Below are 22,884 nucleotides of genomic sequence, written 5' to 3'. Positions count from 1 at the left end.
GTATCCTTATATCCTAGTGAAGTACAGGTAAGAATCACACCATTAGTCTAATCATTTTTGGAACTTATGGTGTCACTGGAGATGGTTATTAGGTTAAATTAAGTATAACAAAATAAAGTTTATGAATATTACAGACAATTGCTAAGAATTTAATGTGAGAAAAGGAGACAGGTCTTATAATTATTGTATCATAATGTCTGTCGTGAGTTATTGAACCTGCACCTGGAGTAACCTTTTAAGCTTTTATGATTAAAAAAAAAGACTTTAATGGGGAAAGATAATGTATTTGGATATAGTTATGTTGCATGACAATATTTATTACTATTATTATTATTTATAAAATGGAAACATTGACAAGACTACAGGATAAGAGGGGTACATTACCACACATTGCCCATCCCCCAGAGCTCCACATCCCATCCCCTCCCCTGACAGCTTTCCTATTCTTTATCCTCTGGGAGTATGGACCCAAGGTCATTATGGGGTGCAGAAGGTGGAAGGTCTGGCTTCTGTAATTGCTTCCCCGCTGAACATGGGCGTTGACAGGTGGATCCATACTCCCAGCCTGCCTCTCTCTTTCCCTAGTGGGGCAGGGATTTGGGGAAGCAGGGCTCCAGGACACGTGGTGGCATGGTCTGTCCAAGGAAGTTGGGTTGGCATCATGGTATCATCTGGAACCTGGTGGCTGAAAAAGAGTTACGCTATACTGCAGAACAAATTGTTGACTAATCATGAACCTAAAGGCATGAATATTGCAAATGAAGATTTGGGGTCTCCATTTTGGAAAAAGCTAGTAGGTCTGTTTTAGGTCTATTCCAAGGGGCCCATGACTTTACTAGTTTTTTCCTGAGCCTGACAACCAACATGCAGGTTATTGGCATGACAAGATTCTATTCCTGATTATGAATGAGAGTCTATGGGATTCTTTTCTTGGGTACTTTACATGCTTAGAAATCTGGACTTTAAAATAGAAACTGAAAAATTTTATGGCACATGTAAAACAATGTGAAATTTATTTAACATTTTGTCCCTTAGAATTTAGAGAAGTAAAAAAAAAAAGAATGTACAGAATTTGATGTCAAATAAACTATAAGAGACAACTCGGTTTACAGTGTGTGTGTGTGTGTGTGTGTGTGTGTGTGTGTGTGTCTGTGTGTGTGTGGGAGAGAGAGAGAGAGAGAGAGAATGAATGAAGAGTGATGTCTTCTGGGCATACTATTCAGATAGATTATATTATTAAATGAGAGATAGGCGGACAGTTGTAGAGGCAGGAGGAGGGCGGGAAAGACATTATAGCACTGATGGTTCCTCCAGTGTGGTGAGGGTCAGGCTTGAGCCTCTCCTTTGCATTGATAACACAGACACTCTCAAGCTGAGTTATCTTGCCAGTTGAAGTTTTGTTTTTAATTTTGACCTAGTTTGTTCTATCCTTATCTGTATAAATGTGTGTAGGGCATCATTTCCCCTCTGGAGGGTGGGGGTGGTCCTATATAGAGGAAATTAAAGATTTCGAGACCAGAAGCTACACCCAAAGTATGATCTTTGCAAGTTCTTTATCACAGTGTAAAATTTCCCTGTGAAAAGGGATTGTAACAAACTGAAGAGTAAGGCAGAAAGGATATCTCATTCTCTTATTTGTAAGATTCAGAAATGGGTGTGCATTGTTGGGTGTGAGTGTCCATCTGTTAAAATTTGAATTTGTGTGGGGAATGATCTTGCCCTTTCCTACCTGTTTATTTGTTTAAATTTTTTAAAATTAGATTTTTTCCCCTTAGCAGATCAATAGTCTATTTTACTGGGTGTTTTGATTAACTAGTAGTTTTTCATTTTATTTCTGTTTGTTTTTGAAATTTAATTCACAGTCATCTTTACATTATTTTTAAAAGTCCTGAAGATGACATTTACTCAAGTTCAATTCTGGCAAAGTAGATAAGAGACACAAACATTATAGGCTATGGCTGCTCACATTTTAATGCTTTATCAACTATGATTTTAAACTATATATATATATATATATATATTATGTATTTGTTTTCATGAAAGAGATACAGCAAGAAAGATAGAGAGTAAGAGAAAGAGAGATACCAGAAGAATATTCAGCTCTGGCTTATGGTGGTGCTGGGGATTGAACCAAGGACTTCAGAGATTCTGGCATGAAAGTCTTTGCAGAATCCTAATGCTATTCTCTCACTCCTCTCCTGTTTTTTTACCTGAGCATTGCTCATCTCTGGCTTAAGCTGGTGCTGGAATTGAACCTGGGACCTGGTATGCTCAGGCATGAGAGAGTTTTGCATATCCCAGCCTGAGGATATTCTTTAAAGTCAGACACATTTACAGAAAGCTTGCCTCTTTAAACACCTCTGGATCCAGTTACTGCTTTCCAAAGCCATGTTCCATACTAGTTAGGGATTGATCAGACCCTTGAAGGAATTCAAATTTGTGACTTCTGAAAGTTATACTCCTAGTTCACAGTAAGTTATCCATTGTTCTAATAATAACAATGAGAACATATTCAAACAAGCTAAGTTCTCAGGGATGGACCAGTGGTGCTCACCTGGACTGCGTGAGAACCCAGGTTCAAGTCCCAGATTCTCTCCTGTAGGGGGGAGGCTTCCTAAGGGTGGAGCAGTGTTGCAGGTGTGTCTTTCCCTCTCCCCACTTTATTTTTCTCGTTACCTATTTGTCTGTCTATCTATCTATCTGTCTATCTGGAGAGAAAACAATGTCTCTATGGTTTGTGCTGTAGAGACTGAGCCCCAGTGCTAACCCTGCTGGCAAGAAAACACACACACACACACACACACACACACACACACACACACACACACACACACACACTTATAAAGTTAAGCTACAAAAGATACCTTGATGTTTAATGTGGTCTGCAGGTTTTGGAAGTTCAGATAACTAAGCAAATGACTCACAAGGAACAATGCATTTCTTCCAGTTTATTTAGGACAATTAAAAGCAAAACAAAGAAACACAAAACAGCATTTAAAACCTGGGGACTAAATATTTACAAATGATCATTGCAAGTTCAGACATCATTCAGTTTCTCCTTTCTTAAACAAAACTAAAAAATGTATAACATATCACATTTCTTTCTTGCTATCCTGTTCATTCTGTTCATTCTTTTCCTGTCCCTTGTCCCCCCTTTTTTGGGCCTCTGGGGTTAGCACTGGGGCTTGGTGCCTGCACTATGAATCCACGGCTCCTGGAGGCCATTTTTTTCCTTTTTTGTTGCCTTTGTTGTTTATCGTTGTTGTTGTTGTTATCATTTTTGTTATTATTGTCTTTGTTGTTGAATAGGACAGAGAGAAATCAAGAGAGGACAGGAAGACAGAGAGGGGGAGAGAAAGATAGACACCCGCAGACCTGCTTCACCGCCTGTGAAGTGACTCCCCAGCAGGTGGGGAGCCAGGGGCTCGAACCGGGATTTTGCGCCATGTGTGCTTAACCCGTTGTGCTATGGCCGCCGGCCTCTGATGTTAGCATGTATTTCTAATATGCTTGCAGTAGTTTTTACTTTGTTTTGGAGTCAGGTGAACGTGACATTCTGGAGTCAAGAGCTTGTGCTTACACCAAGGACTTGGTCTGTAGAGGCTGCTGTTGTAAGTTCCTGTGACACTTGAAGAAACGCCACCTTTGCTGCATCTTTGTGTACTTTTTGTGCTCCAGCTTCCAGCGATATTAAATTTGCATCCTTTAAAAACTTTAAAAATATATTTATTAGTGATTTAATAGCGATGTACAAGAATATAATGTAATAGTGGTATAATTCCACACTATTCCCACCACCAAAGTTCAGTGTTCCTCCCACTCCCAAAATGGTAATCACCATGATTTTTCCAAGGCCATACTTGTCGGTATGCTTCTAGTTCTGCTTCTGGGATCCCTTCTGTTACATTTTCTGTTACATTGCTTGACGTTGTGGTCTGTTTACATGGTCATTCTGTTACATTGGTTTGGTCTCACTCCCCCTGCCTCCGGGAGATTTTGGCTTAGTCCTTGCTAGTTCGCGCCTCTTCCTTTTCCCCGCCCCCTATCCTACATACTTCCTGTGTTCCTGACTCTGCTGCCAGAGGAGAGAGAGGAAAGTGATTAGAGACAGCTTAGCTTGCTTTGTGTTCCACGTCAATAAAGAAATACTGCTCTCCACTCAGCCATGAGTCCCTGGTCATCTGTATCCTGCCCATGAAGCTAGCCCGGCACATAGTTATTTCTATGTAAATGTATATGGACTATGTGTGCTTAACCTGGTGTACCACCAACTGGCATATGTGTGTGTGTGTGTGTGTGTGTGTGTATGTATTCTTTTTTCAAGTTCCTATGTTTCAGTTCTTTATATTCAACTTAAGAGTAAAATCCACAGCAAAAGAAACTACTACCCAAACCAAGAGACCCCTCACTGAATGGGAGAAGATTTTTATATGCCATACATCAGACAAGCGGCTAATAACCAGAATATATAAAGAACTTGTTAAAATCCAACAACAAAAAAACAAATAACCCCATCCAAAAAATGGGGGAGGACATGGACAGAATATTCATCACAGAAGAGATCCCCAAAGGCCGAGAAACATATGAAAAAATGCTCTGAGTCTCTGATTTGTTAGAGAAATGCAAATAAAGACAACAACAAGATACCACTTCACTCCTGTGAGAATGTCATACATCAGGAAAGGTAACAGCAGCAAATGCTGGAGAGGGTGTGGGGTCAAAGGAACCCTCCTACACTGCTGGTGGGAATGTCAATTGGTCCAACCTCTGTGGAGAATAGTCTGGAGAACTCTCAGAAGACTAGACATGGGCCTACCCTATGATCCTGCAATTCCTCTCCTGGGGATATATCCTAAGGATCCCAACACACCCATCCAAAAAGATCTGTGTACACATATATTCTTGGCAGCACAATTTGTAATAGCCAAAACCTGGAAGCAACCCAGGTAAGTGGCTGAGTAAGTTGTGGTCTATATACACAATGGAATACTACTCAGCTATAAAAAATGGCAACTTTACCATTTTCAGCCGATCTTAAATGGACCTTGAAAAATTCATGTTAAGTGAAGTAACTCAGAAACAGAAGGGTGAATATGGGATGGTCTCACTCTCAGGCAGAAGCTGAAAAACAAGATCAGAAGAGAAAACACAAGTAGAACCTGAACTGGAATTGGCGTATTGCACCAAAGTAAAAGACTCTGGGGTGGGTGGGTGGGGAGAATACGGGTCCAAGAAGGATGACAGAGGACCTGGTGGGGGTTGTATTGTTATATGAAAAACTGAGAAATGCTATGCATGTACAAACTATTATATTCACTGTCGAATGTAAAACATTAATTCCCCCAACAAAGAAATTTAAAAAAAAAGAGTAAGGTCATCCCATAGTTGTCCCTCCTGCTCCCTCTTCTCTCCCAGATAGGAGGAACAGCACCTGACTTCTTCATGTGTTCTCCAGAGTCTCTTCCCTCTCGGTGGGCTGGCACCAAAAACAAAGGTTCCCCTCTGGGAGTGTGAACCAAAATTCTTTTGAGGGTGCAAGAGGAAGACCTTCTGGCTTTTTAATTGCTTTTCTGCTGCACATGGATGTTGGCTGATCCACCGTCTCTACCTTTCTGGAGTAGGAGAGGGCTCTGGAAGGTTGAAGCTCTGGTATGTGTCTGCGAGGCTATCTGCCTAAAGAGATCAAGGTGGCATCATAGTAGCATCTGAAACGTGGTAGCTGAAATGCAGTAAGATATAAAGCAGGACAAAATGCTTACCAGGGAGTTGCGTGGTAGTGCAGTGCGTTAACACACGTGGCACGAAGCGCAAGGACTGGAGCAAGGATCCCGGTTCAAGCTCCTGGCTTCCCACCTGTGGGGCGGGGTCACTTCACAGTTGTTGAAGCAGGTCTGCAGGTGTCTATCTTTCTCTCTCCATTTCTGTCTTCCCTTCTTTTCTCCATTTCTCTCTGTCCTATCCAACAATGATGATGTCTATAACTACAACAATTAAGCAACAAGGGCAACAAAAAGGAATAAATAAATATTTCTTAAAAAGAAAAGAAATGACAAACCTAAAAAAACATACTAAACAGGGACCAAAAAGTACAAATACAGTCCATGAGAGTGGGGACGTAGGGTGGAAAGAGGCTAATAATATATCTATTTTGAGCACGTTCTGAGGAACCTAGGACTTTACTAGTTTTTGCTTAAGTTTATAAACTTTATAATAGTATTGCCCCAGTCTTTGCACTATTCATATATATATATATATATATATATATATATATATATATATATATATATTCATATATAGTCATATATATTTCATTTTCTAAACGTCATTGAGTGCCATGCTACATTTAATGGGAAAAACTCACAAGAGTCAATCAAAAGTGAGGAATAGCTTTGTTCTTTATGTACAGTCGAGTGGGTGGCAGATGAATGGTGAAAACACCCAACTTGTAAACAGAAGTTCAGCCCCTGGGGATGAAATTCTCATAGTGATGCTTTGGGTCTCTCCTCTCATTCTCTCATAAATAAATAATTTTAATTATGTATCTACGGACAAATCTTTTTTTAAAGAGAGATTGTTAAATGAACTTTGAGGAACAATATGTGCTTTTCTCTCTCACTCACTCTCATCTGTGTGCTGGTATCTATATTCACATGTAGGCAGGTGGCAAAAGAGCCAGATGAGATCTGGTAAAATCTGGGAAATGCTTGTTTTCTCTTGTGCTGAGATAAATCAGGAAATTTATATCTTTGGGATTATATATATATATATATATGTGTGTGTGTGTGTGTGTGTGTGTGTGTGTGTGTGTGTGTGTGTATCACTTAATAAAGCAAACAAGTTGATAAATAAATGGAGGCAGGAAATCTCAACCGGGAAGGGAAATATTAGTCCAAGTCTCTGTTATCAGACCCTGGACACACCAATATGGGAATTGCCAAACAGAACAAGGAAGAAACAGACAGAAAGTAGAGGGGAATTAGTTTAGTTCTATGGATGCTGCATTTGAGGGTGAAAGCAGTGGCCCAGAAGCTGAGTGCACACTTGACTGTGCACAGAGACCCAGGTTCAATTCCTCAGTTCCCACCTGCAGGGGGAGGGGGAGATTCACTAGTGCTAATGGAGGGATTCAGATATCTCTCTCTCTCTCTCCAAATGTGTATATATATATATTTGTGTGTGTGTGTTATCCTCCTCTCTCAATTTCTCTTTTTCCTATCATAGTTAAAGGATATATATATATATATATATATATATATATATATATATATATATCCTACATTTAAAACAAACAAACAAACAAAAAATATATGTATATATATTTACCCTACCTTTAAAAATTTACATTTGAAAACCTAAATTCTGAGGTGTGAATTTAGGGAATAATAGAGAAAATCATAAAAAAAGGTAAATAGTCTAAAATCATTTGTATATAAACCTTAACTGAAAGATAACCATGAAAAAGCTCAACTGTGCTGTATGTGTCATGAGAGGGGAAGAAGGAAAAAGAGTGAATTCTGCAGCAGGTAGAATAGAGATGCTACAAAAGAGAAGTGAAAAAGGAAATTCTACAAAGAATTTAAAGCAGTGAAAGAAAGCGCAGGTTTTGTGAAACTACTAAAAACAGAAAGAAATGCAGGAATGTGTGCACTGTACAGAGACTGTATTTCTGTTTCAGTTTGATGTTTGGTAAACCCATGAGAATAAACATGAATATCTTCAGACATATGTAGATTTAACACTCATAGATGTGTTTCTTTGTGTGTTTTCTTAGAGTTTTAATTTTTGCTCAGAAATCCTGTAAAATAAATAGACTGTCTGTTTACCCCTTATCCACAAACAGACTGTGAAACTGCTGGCCAAGGAAAATGACCAGAAGTGTCAAATCATCTTGAACACACTTGCCAACTGGAAACAGCAGACAGGTACTCAGGGCAGACTCCACAACGGGAGTAATAGAAACTTTCAAAAGATACCCAGTGCTGGGGCTCATGCGGGGTGACTCTCAGCCAGGAAGGTAAGCTTACCGGTTCTTCCTCACTAGCTCAAGGGCTCAGCAATATAGACAAGAGACACTGGGAGGGATTCTGGTACAAACACTCTCATTTATTTGGGGGTTGGCTTCGGTTTGTATAGGGATTCAAACAAAGAACATTTTTCAAATACGTCACAGGTTTCACAGGTTTCTGAAAGGTCAGCTTGCCCCTATAGCTGGGGGCTGGTATGACAAGAATTGATGTGATACATAAAGGTCAAGACAATTATTCTCCACGATGCAAACAGGCTAATTATCTAAAGGCATTTGAGAGAAGCATAGGGGTTAAACCAGTAGGGTGAGATAGGAGATAAAGAAGGCATGATATAAATCATAGATATCAAAAACCATAAGGAAATAGTGTTTTGAAGCTTTACTGTCTGGTAGTGGGGTGTGTTTCTCCTTTATGATCAAAAGTGAGGTGAATTTTGAGTAAATGAACCTTAAAGCAGGCAGCCATGTGGCCTGTTAGCAGGGAGAAACTGTGAAATCTCTGTGGGCTTGAAAGTCTTACAAGGGGAAACCTAGTCTGGGAGACTTTTTCCCCTTTGCTCATCTCTATGAGAGAGGCTAACAAGGGGGTGTCTTTTCCAGACCTACATCCAAGGATGGGGGGAGTTTTCCCTAAGCTCTACCAAGCTTTCACATAGTCCCACAATCCAGGATGCTTCTTATCTGGCCAGACTAGAAAAGACAGCCAGAGAACTATCATAATAGAAAATTTCAGTATTGTAGCTGTCACCCATTTTGGCCACTACGTCACCTCAAAAATAAATGGGTTAGTGCTTGAGTAACCTGCCCTTTTTCAGCAGGAAGGAAAACAAGCAGAAGAGAACAGGAATGAATGATTGGAGGAGACTGAAATAAATGGCTTTTCACTGGAATGAACCTGGTTTGTTTTTACAGGTTGTTTAAGTTTGGGAGCGGAACCAAAAAGGGCCAAAGGAATTTAGACTTGCTGACCTCCATATTAAGGCTTCACAGTAAAGTCTTCATAAGACATTAGTTAAGCCCAGAAAGTGACTAAAGTAAATGAGTGTATTGAAGTTATATCTATTCCTGAGGGAGTAGTTGTGACAGAAATAAGAAAGCTCCTGCCTATGGACTAGCAAGACAGCTCACGTTGGTGGGTGCCTGCTTGGCTTTATATAATACACAGTGGGTCCTAAGCCACTAGGGGGGGTTTCGATGCTCTGGTGTCTTTCTTTTTCTCCCTTTATTTCTCTCTGTCTTTGTCGTTATCTTTTTATGGAAAAATCGGTCCAGAACTGTAAAGGCCCTGCCACAATGTTAAAACAAAAAAAAAAAAAAAAAAAGAAAAAAAAGAAAAAAAAGAAAAAAGGAGGGGGGAAGATAGGAGGGGAGAAGAAAAGTGTCTAGCCTATATGTAAAATGCTAAATCACATTTATGTTCCTTTAATGTTTCTTAGCAACCTGTCTAGAGAAGATTCACACTCCTATATGCCACCTTTCATGGAAATGTTAAAAGGTCATACTTTCTTCAACACATATCTTGATAGGAGTTCCTTTTCCAAATTGAAGAAGCCATTTCTCTGTATTGTATTTTATGGAGAAACATTACTTTAAGGTTTCTTTAGTTTTTAAAATTTGCACAGTATTATGAAAGGACAAATCAAAAAATTGAATATAGAGCTTGTACAAAGTTTACAGATGTGGTATGTAATTATGGACTATAAATATCTATAGAGAACATATGCCTTGATTATCTACATTCATATTTAGAGCAGACAACTGTCAGGAAAAGTAAACAGCCTGAGGGTAGACATATATTTAAATTTTATGTAAGTTAATTCATTATGCCCTCCTGAGCATTTACTATATACCATGCTTTGTGAATAAAAGTAAAGATACAGATAAAATGACAGTTCCACTTTCATTGCACTGCTATTACAAGGGAATTAGAGCTTTATTATACAAGAACACTAATAGAAGTTGTTCATTAAATTATTACTTAGATTGTAGTCTAAAACACCAAAGATGTACAGGCCTAAAAGAAGTCACTTTGGAGGGTCAGGCGGTGGTGCACCTTAAATGAGCACACGTTACAGTGCTCAAAGACCCAGGTTCGAGCCTCTGCTCCCCACCTGCAAGGGAAAAGTTTTGTGAGTGGTGAAGCAGCACTGCAGGTGTCTCTCTGACTCTTTCCCCTTCCTCTGCTGGGCTAGCGTGAGGGTGTTTCTTCCCAGGTATGTGCTCTCTGGGTTGGAGAGAACTTGACCAGAGCCAAACTGTGCTGCTTCTTACTCAGCAATGTGGGAGAGAGACCAGGAACTCGTGGTGGAGCAAAAACACAATGTATCTTTATTAACCAGAGACAGTGCTTTTATATATTTAGAACCGGAAGTGCCAAGTCAGAAAAGAAAATGGCTAGGAAAGGGGATGGAGAAAAGGAAAGAGCAGGAAGGTAGAAAGCTTCCACAGCAATGGTTGCTAGGGTTTTAACTGGTGGGATTAATGTACCCTGCAGGCAGGGTGGGGTCTTGAGATAGAAAGAAGATAGATCAAAGGAATGGGTGGAGAATGTTTCAGGTAAAACAATGATTATGTAAATAGGCCATAATGTCAGCAATGGAGGATGGAGCTAGGGGGCTGCCCGACATTCCTGTTCATTTATGGTTGTCTCCAATAAATAAATAAAATTTAAAAAAAAAAAACTGTCCTGGAGCCCCGCTTCCCCAGAACCCCGCCCCACTAGAGAAAGAGAGAGACAGGATGGGAGTCTGGATCAACCTGTCAATGTCCATGTTCAGTGGGGAAGCAATTACAGAAGCCAGACCTTCCACCTTCTACACCCTCTAGGAGTAGGGACCCAAGATCCCTACTCCTAGAGGGTTAAAGAATAGAAAAGCTATTGGGAGAGGGGATGGGATATGAAAGTTCTGGTGGTGGGAATTGTGTGGAGTTGTATGCCCCTTATCCTATGGTCTTTGTTAGGGTCTACTTTTTATAAATAAGAATTATAAAATAAATTTTTTTAATTTAGAAAAGAAGTAACTTTGGTCAGAGAATAGCTCTTTTGAGCTAATGCCCTGTAAATACATATACTCTATACATATTTCTGTAAGGAAAAATGTTCTCCATTTGTATTTTTCATTCTACAGAATAGATGTTGGGGTAACTTTTCTTTTGGTTTGCTTGTAGAGTTACTATGGATAACACAGTGTATATGTATATGTATATGTATATATACAGTGAGTGTTTTTTTAACTAAATTTTTTATTTATAAAAAGGAAACATTGACTAAACTGTAGGATAAAAGGGGTACAACTCCACACAATTCCCACCACCAGCTCTCCATATCCCATCCCCTCCCCTGATAGCTTTTCTATTATTTATCCCTCTAGGAGTATGGACCCAGGGTCATTGGGGGATGCAGAAGGTGGAAGGTCTGGCTTCTGTAATTGCTTCCCCACTGAACATGGGCATTGACTGGTCGATCCATACTCCCAGCCTGCCTCTTTCTTTCCCTAGTGGGGCAGGGCTCTGGGGAAGCAGAGCTCCAGGACACATTGGTGGGGTTGTCTGTCCAGGGAAGTCTGGTCGACATCATGCTAACATCTGGAATCTGGTGTTTGAAAATAGAGTTAACATACAAAGCCAAACAAATTGTTGACAGTCATAGACCTAAAGGCTGGAATAGTGCAGATGAAGTGTTGGGGGGGTCTCCCTTTTGTAGAGAGCTAGTAGGCATATTTTAGTTATATTCCAAAGGACCTGTGGCCAAAGTAGTGTTTTTTTTTGTTTGTTTTTGTTTTTTCCCTGAGCCTGAAATCTGATATGCCAGTGGATTCAAGTTATTGTCTGGGGAGATGATGTCATGGCTGGAAAAAGGGGTAGAAAGCTGGATCAGGGAAGAGAGTAGCTCCCAAATATGGGAAATATGTATAAATATTGTTGAGTGTAAACCTCATTGATTTGATGTGATTTGGGGCCCATATTAAGCTTAGGAGCCTATGTGACCTCTGCATCCCTGTAGATCCCAGCTCAAATTCTGCAGACATAAACAGGAATGTTCCAAGCTGCCCCAATATCAGGACTCATCTTCCTCAGGTGGAACATAGAATATGTTGTCCAGCCTCCCTTCAGGGGATGGTACATTCTCTACCACTGTTGATCTAAGTTGAAGGCAAGGTCCTATGGGGGCCCGCAAGGGGTCCATTGTGTTGTTCCTGATAGGAGTGACAGATAGCAATGGAGAGAGGGATTTATTTGACTTCTAGGCCCATCATGTCTATTTGGGAATCTCAGGACTCCCCTATTAGGGAGTGACTAAAAAGTCATCGTTAAAGTCTGCCAGTCTCTTGCATTTATTTAGCTTTTGCAGTCCTTGCTTTGATGAGGTTAGCTTTGGAGTGAGTGAGAGAACTGTAATAGGAAGTAGGTGAGGAGGGTATCTAAGTTTTGGTAGACACTAAGTAAGTAGACACTATTTCATTATGAGCTTTTTACTGACTCACTACAGACTATTGTGTATTTTTAAAAATTTTTAAAAAATATTTATTTATTTTTTGTTGCCCTTGTTTTCACTGTTGTTGTAGTTATTATTATTGTTGATGTTGTTGTTGTTGGATATGACAGTGAGAAATTCAGAGAGGAGAGGAAAACAGAGAGGGGGAGAGAAAGATAAGACACCTACAGACCTGCTTCACCACCTGTGAAGCGACTTCCCTGCAGGTGGGGAGCTGGGGGCTAGAACCAGGATCCTTATGCCAGCCCTTGCACTTTGCGCCACATGGGCTTAACCCACTGTGCTATGGCCTGACTCCTGACTATTGTTTATTTTTGCTTTCAGGTATATATATTTCCCTAATATATGGATACATGTGAATATATGTTCTATCTCACAGGACCTGGTCTATATCTAGGTTTTGGGATTTTGTTAGGAAGTGAACCTCCTGGAATGGAATTAGAGAATCCTATGAAAGGAACGGTCTCACCTGAGTAATGAGGTTAAAGGGTTGACATTTCATACCTGATGTCTTTGGACACAGTCTGAAGTGAAGCATGCAGAGGTGGTACTCATTGCATTGATTAGGTTGGGATCAGCAGATGCAATATCATTTGGTATGAACTGAGAGAAGCATGCAGGAAAGTGAGCCCCACCCTAATGTTCCAGGACTAGGGGAAATATAGGCTCTAAAGAGGTTCTTTCTACCCTCTAGACCCTCTCTGCCCGAAGGGTATTATTAATCTTACCTGTTAACCCCCTCGCAACAGTTGCTAAGGAAGTTCCTACCTTTCCCAGCCCTTTTTTACCTTTCTCTGCCCCTTTCCTAACCATGTATGGTATTGGCAAGCCACTTCTGTTTCTGACTGGCCACTTCCATTGTCCAGCCTTGAAGAGCGGGGGCACTCAGGCTGGGATCTTTATGCTGGTCCTTGCACTTTGTACCATGTGTTCTTAACCTGCTGTGCTACTGCCCGACTCTGGGGCGATCAGATGAATAAAGATTCAAATCGCCTGACCCACCATCAGCTTGGTTCCTGGGTCATCTCTCTCGAGTCGCTAGCCCAACAGAGCAATTTTTCATGTGTTTGTTAGCCTTTTGGATCTCTTTTATAGAGAAAGTAGGGGTTGTACCTGTGTCCTTGCTCAGGGTAATGTGTGGACTCTACAGGACAAGACACCAACAGGCTCTTGTCATTTATTTTTACTTAGCAGACAGAAGATATGTGCATCATATGTCATACATAAATTATAATAATACACATACCCACAAACACAACATCTTGTTTAAAGTGTAAAATACTGCATTAATTTCAAATTTTTCTCTTGATCACAGCAATGGTAAAGCAACCAGGGTAAAAAAAAAAAGGCCTCCAGAAGCAGGGGATTCGTGATGCAGGCAGTGAGCCCCAGCAATAACCCTGGAGGCAAAAAAAAACTCTATTGACTACCTTTAAATACTCTGTAGTATTTTACTCTGATAAAATTATATTTATCATTCTCTGGCTTTTCCTTCTGATTTTTCCACTAGACAAGTTGTTCAGTTCTACTGTTTTAGATGCTTTATATCAAATCCATGCTGTTTGATGTCCTCCAAGTTATATTCCTGAAATGCATCCTTGTTCCCTGCTACTGTGATTTCATTTTCATTGCTGGTGTCAGTATGTTTCCTTGTGATGTCATAGATATTTGGGTTGTTTGTAGGTTTTTTTTTTCTATTGCAAACAGAGATTCTGGCAATATTTTTTGATATGTGATTTTTGGCTCATATATAGAAAAGTTACTCTAGGGCATAAATGTAGGAGTGTAATTGCTTTGCCATATGGAAGATAGACATAGCTTCAACTCTAGATATTGCCACATTTTTTTCAAAGTGACTATGTAACCTTTACACTCTCCTCTGAAGTGGGTAAATGTTTGCATGATTCAACTCTTAGTAACACATGACTTCTAAGTCTTTTAAAACTCCAATCTGGTAAACATAAATAACACCCCCACGGGTTTTCTTTAACAAAAATGAGATTCAATGAGACTGACATTGATTAAAATATCTTTGTTATTGAAGATCTTTTATTCCTCCTAAGTGCTTATGTAAATATTTTTCTCATTTTTCTCCAGTAGTTTTTTTTTTCAATTTGTATTTTAAAAGAATTCAGTCACTAAAATATATTTATTGTAGATGTGTTCTCCAAGATTTACTGTTTCATTTCTGGTACATCTTTTAATAAACAAACATTCTAGAATTTAACATACTAAAATTTATTTGCAGCTCTGTTTGGAGTTTTAAAAATTTCTATTATTATTTAAAATGGTTGATTTATTTATTTAACAGAGACAGAAATTAAGAGGGAAGGGGAAGAGAGCAAGAAACTAGTGTTCAGCACAAAGATCCTAGTTCGAGCCCCCGGCTCCCCACCTGCAGGGGTGGTCACTTCATAAGTGGTGAAGCAGGTCTGCAGGTGCCTATCTTTCTCTCTCCATCTCTGTCTCTCCCTCCCATCTCAAGTTCTCTCTGTCCTATCCAATTAAAAAAAAAAAGTCCTCCAGGAGCAGTGGATTTGTGTGTTGGCATCAGAGGTCTAGACTTAATCTGAAGCACCACCATTTGTTAGAGCTGAGCAGTGTTCTGGTTAATAATAATAATAATAGTAATAATAATAATTGCTCTCCAGATTACATAAATGAAAAAAATGAGGTAATAGGGAACAAATAACTTACCCTATAGCACAGTAAATTAGTGGTACAATCTGATTCAGTCATGTGTTTGATTTCAAAATTCATAATTGATTTCTAGCATATAGTAATAGAAAGGCTTGGCTTGCTTTTCAAGTTAATGTTTAATTGATTTAATAATGATTGATAAGACCATAGGATAAGAGAGGTTCAATTGCAAACCATCAGAGTTCTGTATCCCATCCCCTCTCTTGGAAGCTTCCCTATTCTTTATCCCTCTGGGAGTATGGACCAGGGTCGTTATGGGCTACAGAAAGTGGGAAGTCTGGCTTCTGTAGTTGCTTCTCCACTGGATATGGGTGTTGGCAGGTGAATCCACACCCTGATCCTGTTTCTATCTTTCCCTAGTGGGGTGGGCCTCTGGGGAAGGGAGTTTCCAGGACACATTGGTGGGGTTGTCTGCCAATGGAAGTCAGGTTGTTATCATGGTAGCATCTGCAGCTTGGTGGCTGGAAAGCATTAAGGTATAACGCAGAACAAATTGCTTTAGGAACCTAAAGGTAAGAATATAGAAGGTGAGATCTGGGGTTCATGTTGGAGGGAACTAGAAGTCTATTTTAGGCATATTCCAAGGGGCCCATGGCTTTACTGATTTTTGCCTGAGTCCAATCCCTAACATGCAGGTCGGTTGAAAGTATTATTTAAGAACATGGTCTCAGAGTGGCAGGAACTGCAACTTGGTGGCTGAAAAAACATTAAGCTATAAAGCAGAATAAACTGTTTAGTAATCAGGAACTTAAAGGTAAGAATACAGCAGATGAGATTTGGGGTCTCCATTTTGGGAAACGCTAGTGGGTCTATTTTAGGTCTATTCCAAGGGGCCCATGACTTTACTAATTTTTGCCTGAGCCCAACAGCTAACATGCAGGTGGGGTAAAGGTATTGTCTGGGGAGGTGGTGTCAGAGTTGGAAATAGGACTAGAAAGCTGGATCAGGGAGGAGAGTAGCTCCCAAATATGGGGAAAGTCTATAAATATTGTTGACTATAAACCACATTGATTTGATCTGGGGCCCATATTCAGCACAGGAGCCTGTGTAACCTCTGCATCCCTGAAGGTCTGTGCTTGCATTCTGTGGTCATGGTTAGGAACATTCTAGGCTGCACTCATTTTATGACCTGTCTTCTTCAAGTAGCTAAGTATGTTAACCCAACCTTCCTTCAGAGAATGGGACTGTCCCTACCATTATTGATCCACATTGAGGGTAAGGTCTTATAGAGGCCCACAAGGGATTCCACCATGTTGATCCTGATGGAGATGACCAGTGACAGCTGAGAGAGGGATCTGTTAGAGGTCTAGGCCCATCATGTCTGTGTAGGAATCCCAAGATTCCCTTACTAGGGCCCCAGGTGATGGGGTGGCCTGGTAGTGACCAAAAAAGCCATCATTAAAGTATATCAGTGTCTTGCTCTTATCCAGATTTTGTAGTAATTACTTTATCTTGTTACTGCAGTGGTGGGACACAGAAAAAGGAGGTTTGGAGCAGAAAGGGAACACGATCCTTTATTTGCAGTGGTACCTCAGAGTTGGGTGAGAGAGCAGCAGTTTGGGCCATGTTGAAGTAGTAAAAATGGCCACCTCGTGCAGCAACCTTCCCTGCTTCTGACCACCAAAGTGAAGGGCCAGCCAGAGAGAGAGGGGAGGAAGAAGGAGGGATTTTATGGGAATAGCTCTTATGAGAATGGGAAGGGGGAGGAGTAACCAGAGCACTCCAGGGTAGGATAATAACTCTGTGAGAATGGGAAGGGGAGGAGTGACCAGAGCACTCCAGGGTAGGGTAATAACTCTGTGAGAATGGGAAGGGGAGGAGTGACCAGAGCACTCCAGGGTAGGATAATAACTCTGTGAGAATGGGAAGGGGAGGAGTAACCAGAGCACTCCAAGGTAGGGTAATAACTCTGTGAGAATGGGAAGGGGAGGAGTGACCAGTACTCTCCAGGGTAGGATAATCACTGTGAGAATAGGAAGGGGAGGAGTGACCAGAGCACTCCAGGGTAGGATAATAACTCTGTGAGAATGGGAAGGTGGAGGAGTGACCAGAGCACTCCAGGGTAGGATAATAACTCTCATGGGAAAGGGAAGGGGGAGGAGTAACCAGAGCACTCCAGGCTATGATAATAACTCTGTGAGAATGGGAAGGGGAGGAGTGACCAGAGCACTCCAGGGTAGGATAATAACTCTGTGAGAATGGGAAGGGGAGGAGTGACCAGAGCACTCCAGGGTAGGGTAATAACTCTGTGAGAATGGGAAGGGGGAGGAGTGACCAGAGCACTCCAGGGTAGGATGATAACTCTGTGAGAATGGGAAGGGGAGGAGTAACCAGAGCACTCCAGGGTAGGATAATAACTCTGTGAGAATTGGAAGGGGATTAGTAACCAGAGCACTCCAGGGTAGGGTAATAACTCTGTGAGAATGGGAAGGGGAGGAGTGACCAGAGCACTCCAGGGTAGGATAATAACTCTGTGAGAATTGGAAGGGGATTAGTAACCAGAGCACTCCAGGGTAGGGTAATAACTCTGTGAGAATGGGAAGGGGAGGAGTGACCAGAGCACTCCAGGGTAGGGTAATAACTCTGTGAGAATGGGAAGGGGAGGAGTGACCAGAGCACTCCAGGGTAGGGTAATAACTCTGTGAGAATGGGAAGGGGAGGAGTGACCAGAGCACTCCAGGGTAGGATAATAACTCTGTGAGAATGGAGGGGGAGGAGTGACCAGAGCACTCCAGGGTAGTATAATAACTCTGTGAGAATGGGAAGGGGAGGAGTAACCAGTACTCTCCAGGGTAGGATAATCACTGTGAGAATAGGAAGGGGAGGAGTGACCAGAGCACTCCAGGGTAGGGTAATAACTCTGTGAGAATGGGAAGGGGAGGAGTGACCAGAGCACTCCAGGGTAGGATAATAACTCTCATGGGAAAGGGAAGGGGGAGGAGTAACCAGAGCACTCCAGAATAGGATAATAACTCTGTGATAATGGGAAGGGGGAGTGGTAACCAGAGCACTCAGGGGAAGGATAATAACTCTGTGAGAATGGGAAGGGGAGGAGTAACCAGAGCACTCCAGGGTAGGATAATAACTCTATGAGAATGGGAATGGGAGGAGTAACCAGAGCACTCCAGGGTAGGGTAATAACTCTGTGAGAATGGGAAGGGGAGGAGTAACCAGAGCACTCCAGGGTAGGATAATAACTCTGTGAGAATGGTAAGGGGAGGAGTAACCAAAGCACTCCAAATATCGCCGAGAAATAGACAATGCCGTGAGGGCACAACATGGCAGATGTTCCTGCATCGGCACAATTTCCCGCCATTATCTGTTATGGTTAACCTTGGAGTGACTGAGGGAGGTGAAATAAGAAGTAGGTGAGGAGAGTAGCCAGGTCTAAATCGAAACTATTTGACTAAGTATTTTATGGTGTCTTTTTTGGGTCTTTCTACTTGATTGCTGCACTTATTGAATCACTGTAAACTATTGTGCACTTTTGCTCTAAGGTGTACATTTCCGCCTAACTTAAGCATACGTGTGCACATACATGTTCTGTCTCATGGGCCCTTATCTATATCTAGGTTCTGTGGCTTTGTTAGGAGGTGCACCATCTGTTATGGAATTGAGGAGTCCTATGAGCTAGGAACATTCTCACCAGAGTGCTGGAGCTAAAGGGTTGGCATTCCACTCCTGGTGTCTCTGGACACCATCCAAAGGAAAACATGTCGAGGTGGTACTGGTTGCATTGATTTGGTTGAACTCAGCAGATGCAGCATCAAATGGTGTGGACTGAAAGAATTCTTTGATTCAAAATGAATCTTCAATGAACTATTAGTGCAAACATCCCAAGTTCTGCTACAGCCATCTGCCTCAGCTAATATTGATCAGTTTCAAACTTAAATCGATACATAATAAATTTGCCAATTGGTGATATAGAAATATTAAATTGTTCTTGAGAAATTATGAACACTTACAGGTTAAGCTTCTAGAAAGAATCGAATTTATAAGCCAATTTATGCTACTCAAATTATTTTAGTCCAATTTAGTCAGTGAAACCAGCAAGTGCCTCTAGCTATTAAGATCATGAAGAGTTAAAATCAATGAAAAAGGGAATGGTAAATGAATCTGTAAAAGCAATGTAAATGTCTTCCAATAATATGGAATACCACCTCTTCTGATAGATGTTTGATTTTGAATTTTGCTATGGAGAGCATATTTTATTTTAAAAGGAGCATAATTTTTTTAAGAACCATAGTTTCTATCAGATCCTATCCATGTTGCTTTTAAGTCCCATAACTCCCATGATTAAAAAAGTAAAGTCTGCTTTGCAAAATCTGATTCTCAAAAACAAGCAGCTGCAAGAAAATGTAAAAAGCCTGCCACTGAAAATCAGTCATCTAACAGTTATTTACTTCTCAAAGCAGAATAGACAGTGCGAGGAAAGTTTTCTCTAAAGGTGGGCGTAATTAGGAATCATTTCTCTTCCATTGTTCTGAAAACACTAAGGAGACTTTATGTTGCACAGGCACATTTTCTCCTAAAAGTTTGGTATCTTGCATCTTTATCGACTGTAAACTCACCTTCACTGACATAGAAATGTGTGCATCATACTTCTATTCCTACAGTCTTTCCTTTAGGTTGACTGACTAACCAATACAGATACAGCGAGGAACTTAATGCAGTGTATACACAGGCTAATTTTCAGTGGTTCCCACCTGAAATCTATGTAACATAAAATGAAATGTTACTGCTGTAATATATCAGTAGGATGGTAAGATAGTACCCCTTTATTTCAAAACATACAATCGAGTTCACTGTTTTTCTTTTGGACCGTGATCCTCAGCAGAAAATACATCTTCTTTGGTAACTGAGAATATATAAACTAAGATGACTGAAACAAGCTTGCCCTCGGTTTTTGTTTTTTTTTTTGTCACCATTTAGTTTGATACACTAAAGCATACTGTGCAGAACAACTAAACTGATTCTATACTCTATGAAGGGGGTTTGAACACTAGTTTGGTTGAGTAAAACAGACAAGCAGACAAGTAGCTAAATGTACCATTTATCGTAACGCAGATGGAGATGAACCATGGTAATGATTAGAGCAATTGTACCAGCTAACATTGAATGCTTACTGTGTTTCCTGTTCTAAGAGCATATGTACTATTTGAAGGACCCTAACCAGATAATCACTCTTCGGAATTAACAGTGTAAGAACTTCAACTATCAGGAGTCGGGTGGTAGTGCAGCTGGTTAAGTGCACGGGGTGTGAAGCATAAGGACCGGCTTTAGGATCCCGGTTTGAGCCCCTGGCTCCCCACCTGCAAGGGAGTCACTTCACAGGTGGCGAAGCAGGTCTGCAGGTGTCTATCTTTCTCTCCCTTTCTCTGTCTTCCCCTCCTCTCTCCATTTCTTTCTGTCCTATCCAACAACAACAACATAAATAACTGCAACAATAAAACAAGGGCAACAAAAGGAAATAAATAAATATTAAATAAAAAAAATTAAAAAAAGAACTTCAACTATCGTTACCTAAATCCCATTAGAAGGATTGTAATTAGCATGAACTATTTAATATTTTTAAGTAGTTACATGAATTGTGCTTGAGTCGTGTGATTGGATAGGACGGCTGAACAGGCACCAGAAGTTGTGTATGAGTAGGATGTAAAAATGTGGCCCCTCTCAAAGCAGCTGGTGGTGTAGACCAGCTTTAAATCTGAAGCAACCCTGTGGGCTCCCAGCTTCACTGGAGCAAGTACCAGGCCCTTCATTGCACAGGACTTGTTGCCTGACTGAGATGAGAAGGTGCTTAACTGTTTTCCCAGATGCTCTGAGCTCACAAGCCCAATTTATATGAATGTTTTCACTTGTGACTAAACAGTAGACAAGACATAGTCTATCTCCTTTTCATTATTAACATATCACGCAGGCTAAATGGGAGAAGATTGCTAGACACTACTCACCTCAAATCTCTGTGAGCTGTCAATATTTGCCAAAAGAACCTGGTGATTATTAAATGGTTGACTTAACTTCTCTCAACAAGCTTTGCAGTCTGTTTATTTTTTAAAGAATGTTTTTTAAAAAAATTATTTATTTATTCCCCTTGGTTGCCCTTGCTGTTTTACTGTTGTAGTTATTATTGTTGTTGTTATTGATGTTATCATTGTTGGATAGGGCAGAGAGAAATGGAGGAGGGGAAGACAGAGAGGGTGAGGGGAAGATAGGCACCTGCAGACCTGCTTCACCACCTGTGAGGCGACTCCCCTGCAGGTGGGGAGCCCGGGGCTCAAACCAGGGTCTTTCTTCTGGTCCTTGGGCTTTGTGCCACCTGCACTTAACCCGCTGTGCTACCACCTGCCTCCCTACATTCTATTTTAATGGGCTTGCCCTTTGTCTCTTAGCTGGTGTTTTTCAGAGAGGTATGCTGTCAGAAACACTCAAATGCAGCTCCCTGTTCTGTATTTTAACATGTGTCCTTTCCGTTCCATAAATACTGAAGTTTTCTGGGGATACTCTCTTCCCTAATCCAGCTTTTTAGCCCTTTTTCCAGCCATGACACCATTTCCCCAGACAGTAACCTAGGTCCAGCTGCATATCAGATTTCAGGCTCAGGCAAAGATCAGTAAAGTCATGGCCCCCTGGAATATACCTAAAATAGACCTATGAGCTTTTTCCGAAATGGAGGCCCCAAATCTTCATCTGCAATATTCCATCTTTAGGTTCATGATTAGTCAGAAATTTGTCTGGCTTTATATCTTAACTCTTTTTCAGCACTGGGTTCCAGATGCTACCATGATGCTAACCAGACTTCCCAGGGCAGATGACCCCACCAATGTGTCCTGGAGCCCCACTTCCCCAGAGTCCTGCCCCACTAGGGAAAGAGAGAGGCAGGCTGGGAGTATGGATTCACCTGTCAATGCCCATGTTCAGCGGGGAAGCAATTGCAGAAGCCAGACCTTCCACCTTCTGCATCCCACAATGACCCTGGGTCCATACTCCCAGAGGGATAAAGAATAGGAAAGCTCTCAGGGGAGGGGATGGGATACGGAGTTCTGGTGGTGGGAATTGTATGGAGTTGTACCCCCTCTTATCCTAGAGTCTTGTCAGTGTTTCTATTTTATTAATAAAAACTATATATAAAAAAGAAGAGAGAGTGTCTGAGGAAAAGACACCAAAACACTGAAGCTTCCCCCATTGTGGTGAGGGTTGGGCTAGAATTTATGTCACATGTGTGGCAAAATAGGTCCCCACCAAGCAAACTATCTTGTAGACCAGAAACCGAGATACTTCTCCTTTTGTAATTCCTAGATGCTTTAGGACACCCAAAGACTTCACTGATAATACCAGTGAGATCCATATGAATTTTTTTATGATATTGCTTGGAGGCTTTTTAACTTTCGCTTTCCTAAATCCATTGTTTGTTGACTACTTTTCATCTCCTCTGAGAATCTCTTTTAATTTTTTCTATTATCTTTATTTACTTATTGGATAGAGACAGCCTGAAAGCAAGAGGGAAGAGCTGATAGAGAGGGAGACAGAGAGACACCTGCAGCCCCGTTTCACCACTTGCAAAGCTTTCCACCTCTAGGTGAGGACCGGAGGCTTGAACCTGGGTCCTTGTGCACTGTAACATATGCTCAACCAGGTGCACCACCACCCGGCCCTGAGAATC

The 22,884-nt window shown here is 41.0% G+C and overlaps 1 long non-coding RNA gene across 3 annotated transcripts in view; it reads left to right on the top strand.

Moving 5' to 3' along the window:
* The window catches only part of LOC132532831 (uncharacterized), a 65,704-nt gene that overhangs the window by 2,849 nt on the left and 39,971 nt on the right, over nucleotides 1–22,884 (top strand). For 2 of the 3 annotated variants that reach the window (XR_009544773.1, XR_009544772.1), the window contains exon 2: nucleotides 7,841–7,922. This is a non-coding gene — a long non-coding RNA (uncharacterized LOC132532831). Of the gene's footprint in view, nucleotides 1–7,840; nucleotides 8,015–22,884 lie in introns of all 3 variants that reach the window. The other variant, XR_009544774.1, reaches the window with a different exon arrangement.

This window comes from Erinaceus europaeus, chromosome 14 (genome assembly GCF_950295315.1).
Source record: "Erinaceus europaeus chromosome 14, mEriEur2.1, whole genome shotgun sequence".
Classification (NCBI taxonomy): domain Eukaryota; kingdom Metazoa; phylum Chordata; class Mammalia; order Eulipotyphla; family Erinaceidae; genus Erinaceus; species Erinaceus europaeus.
The sequence above is the reverse complement of the archived record's forward strand: the minus strand, read 5'-3'. Positions and strand labels throughout refer to the sequence as shown.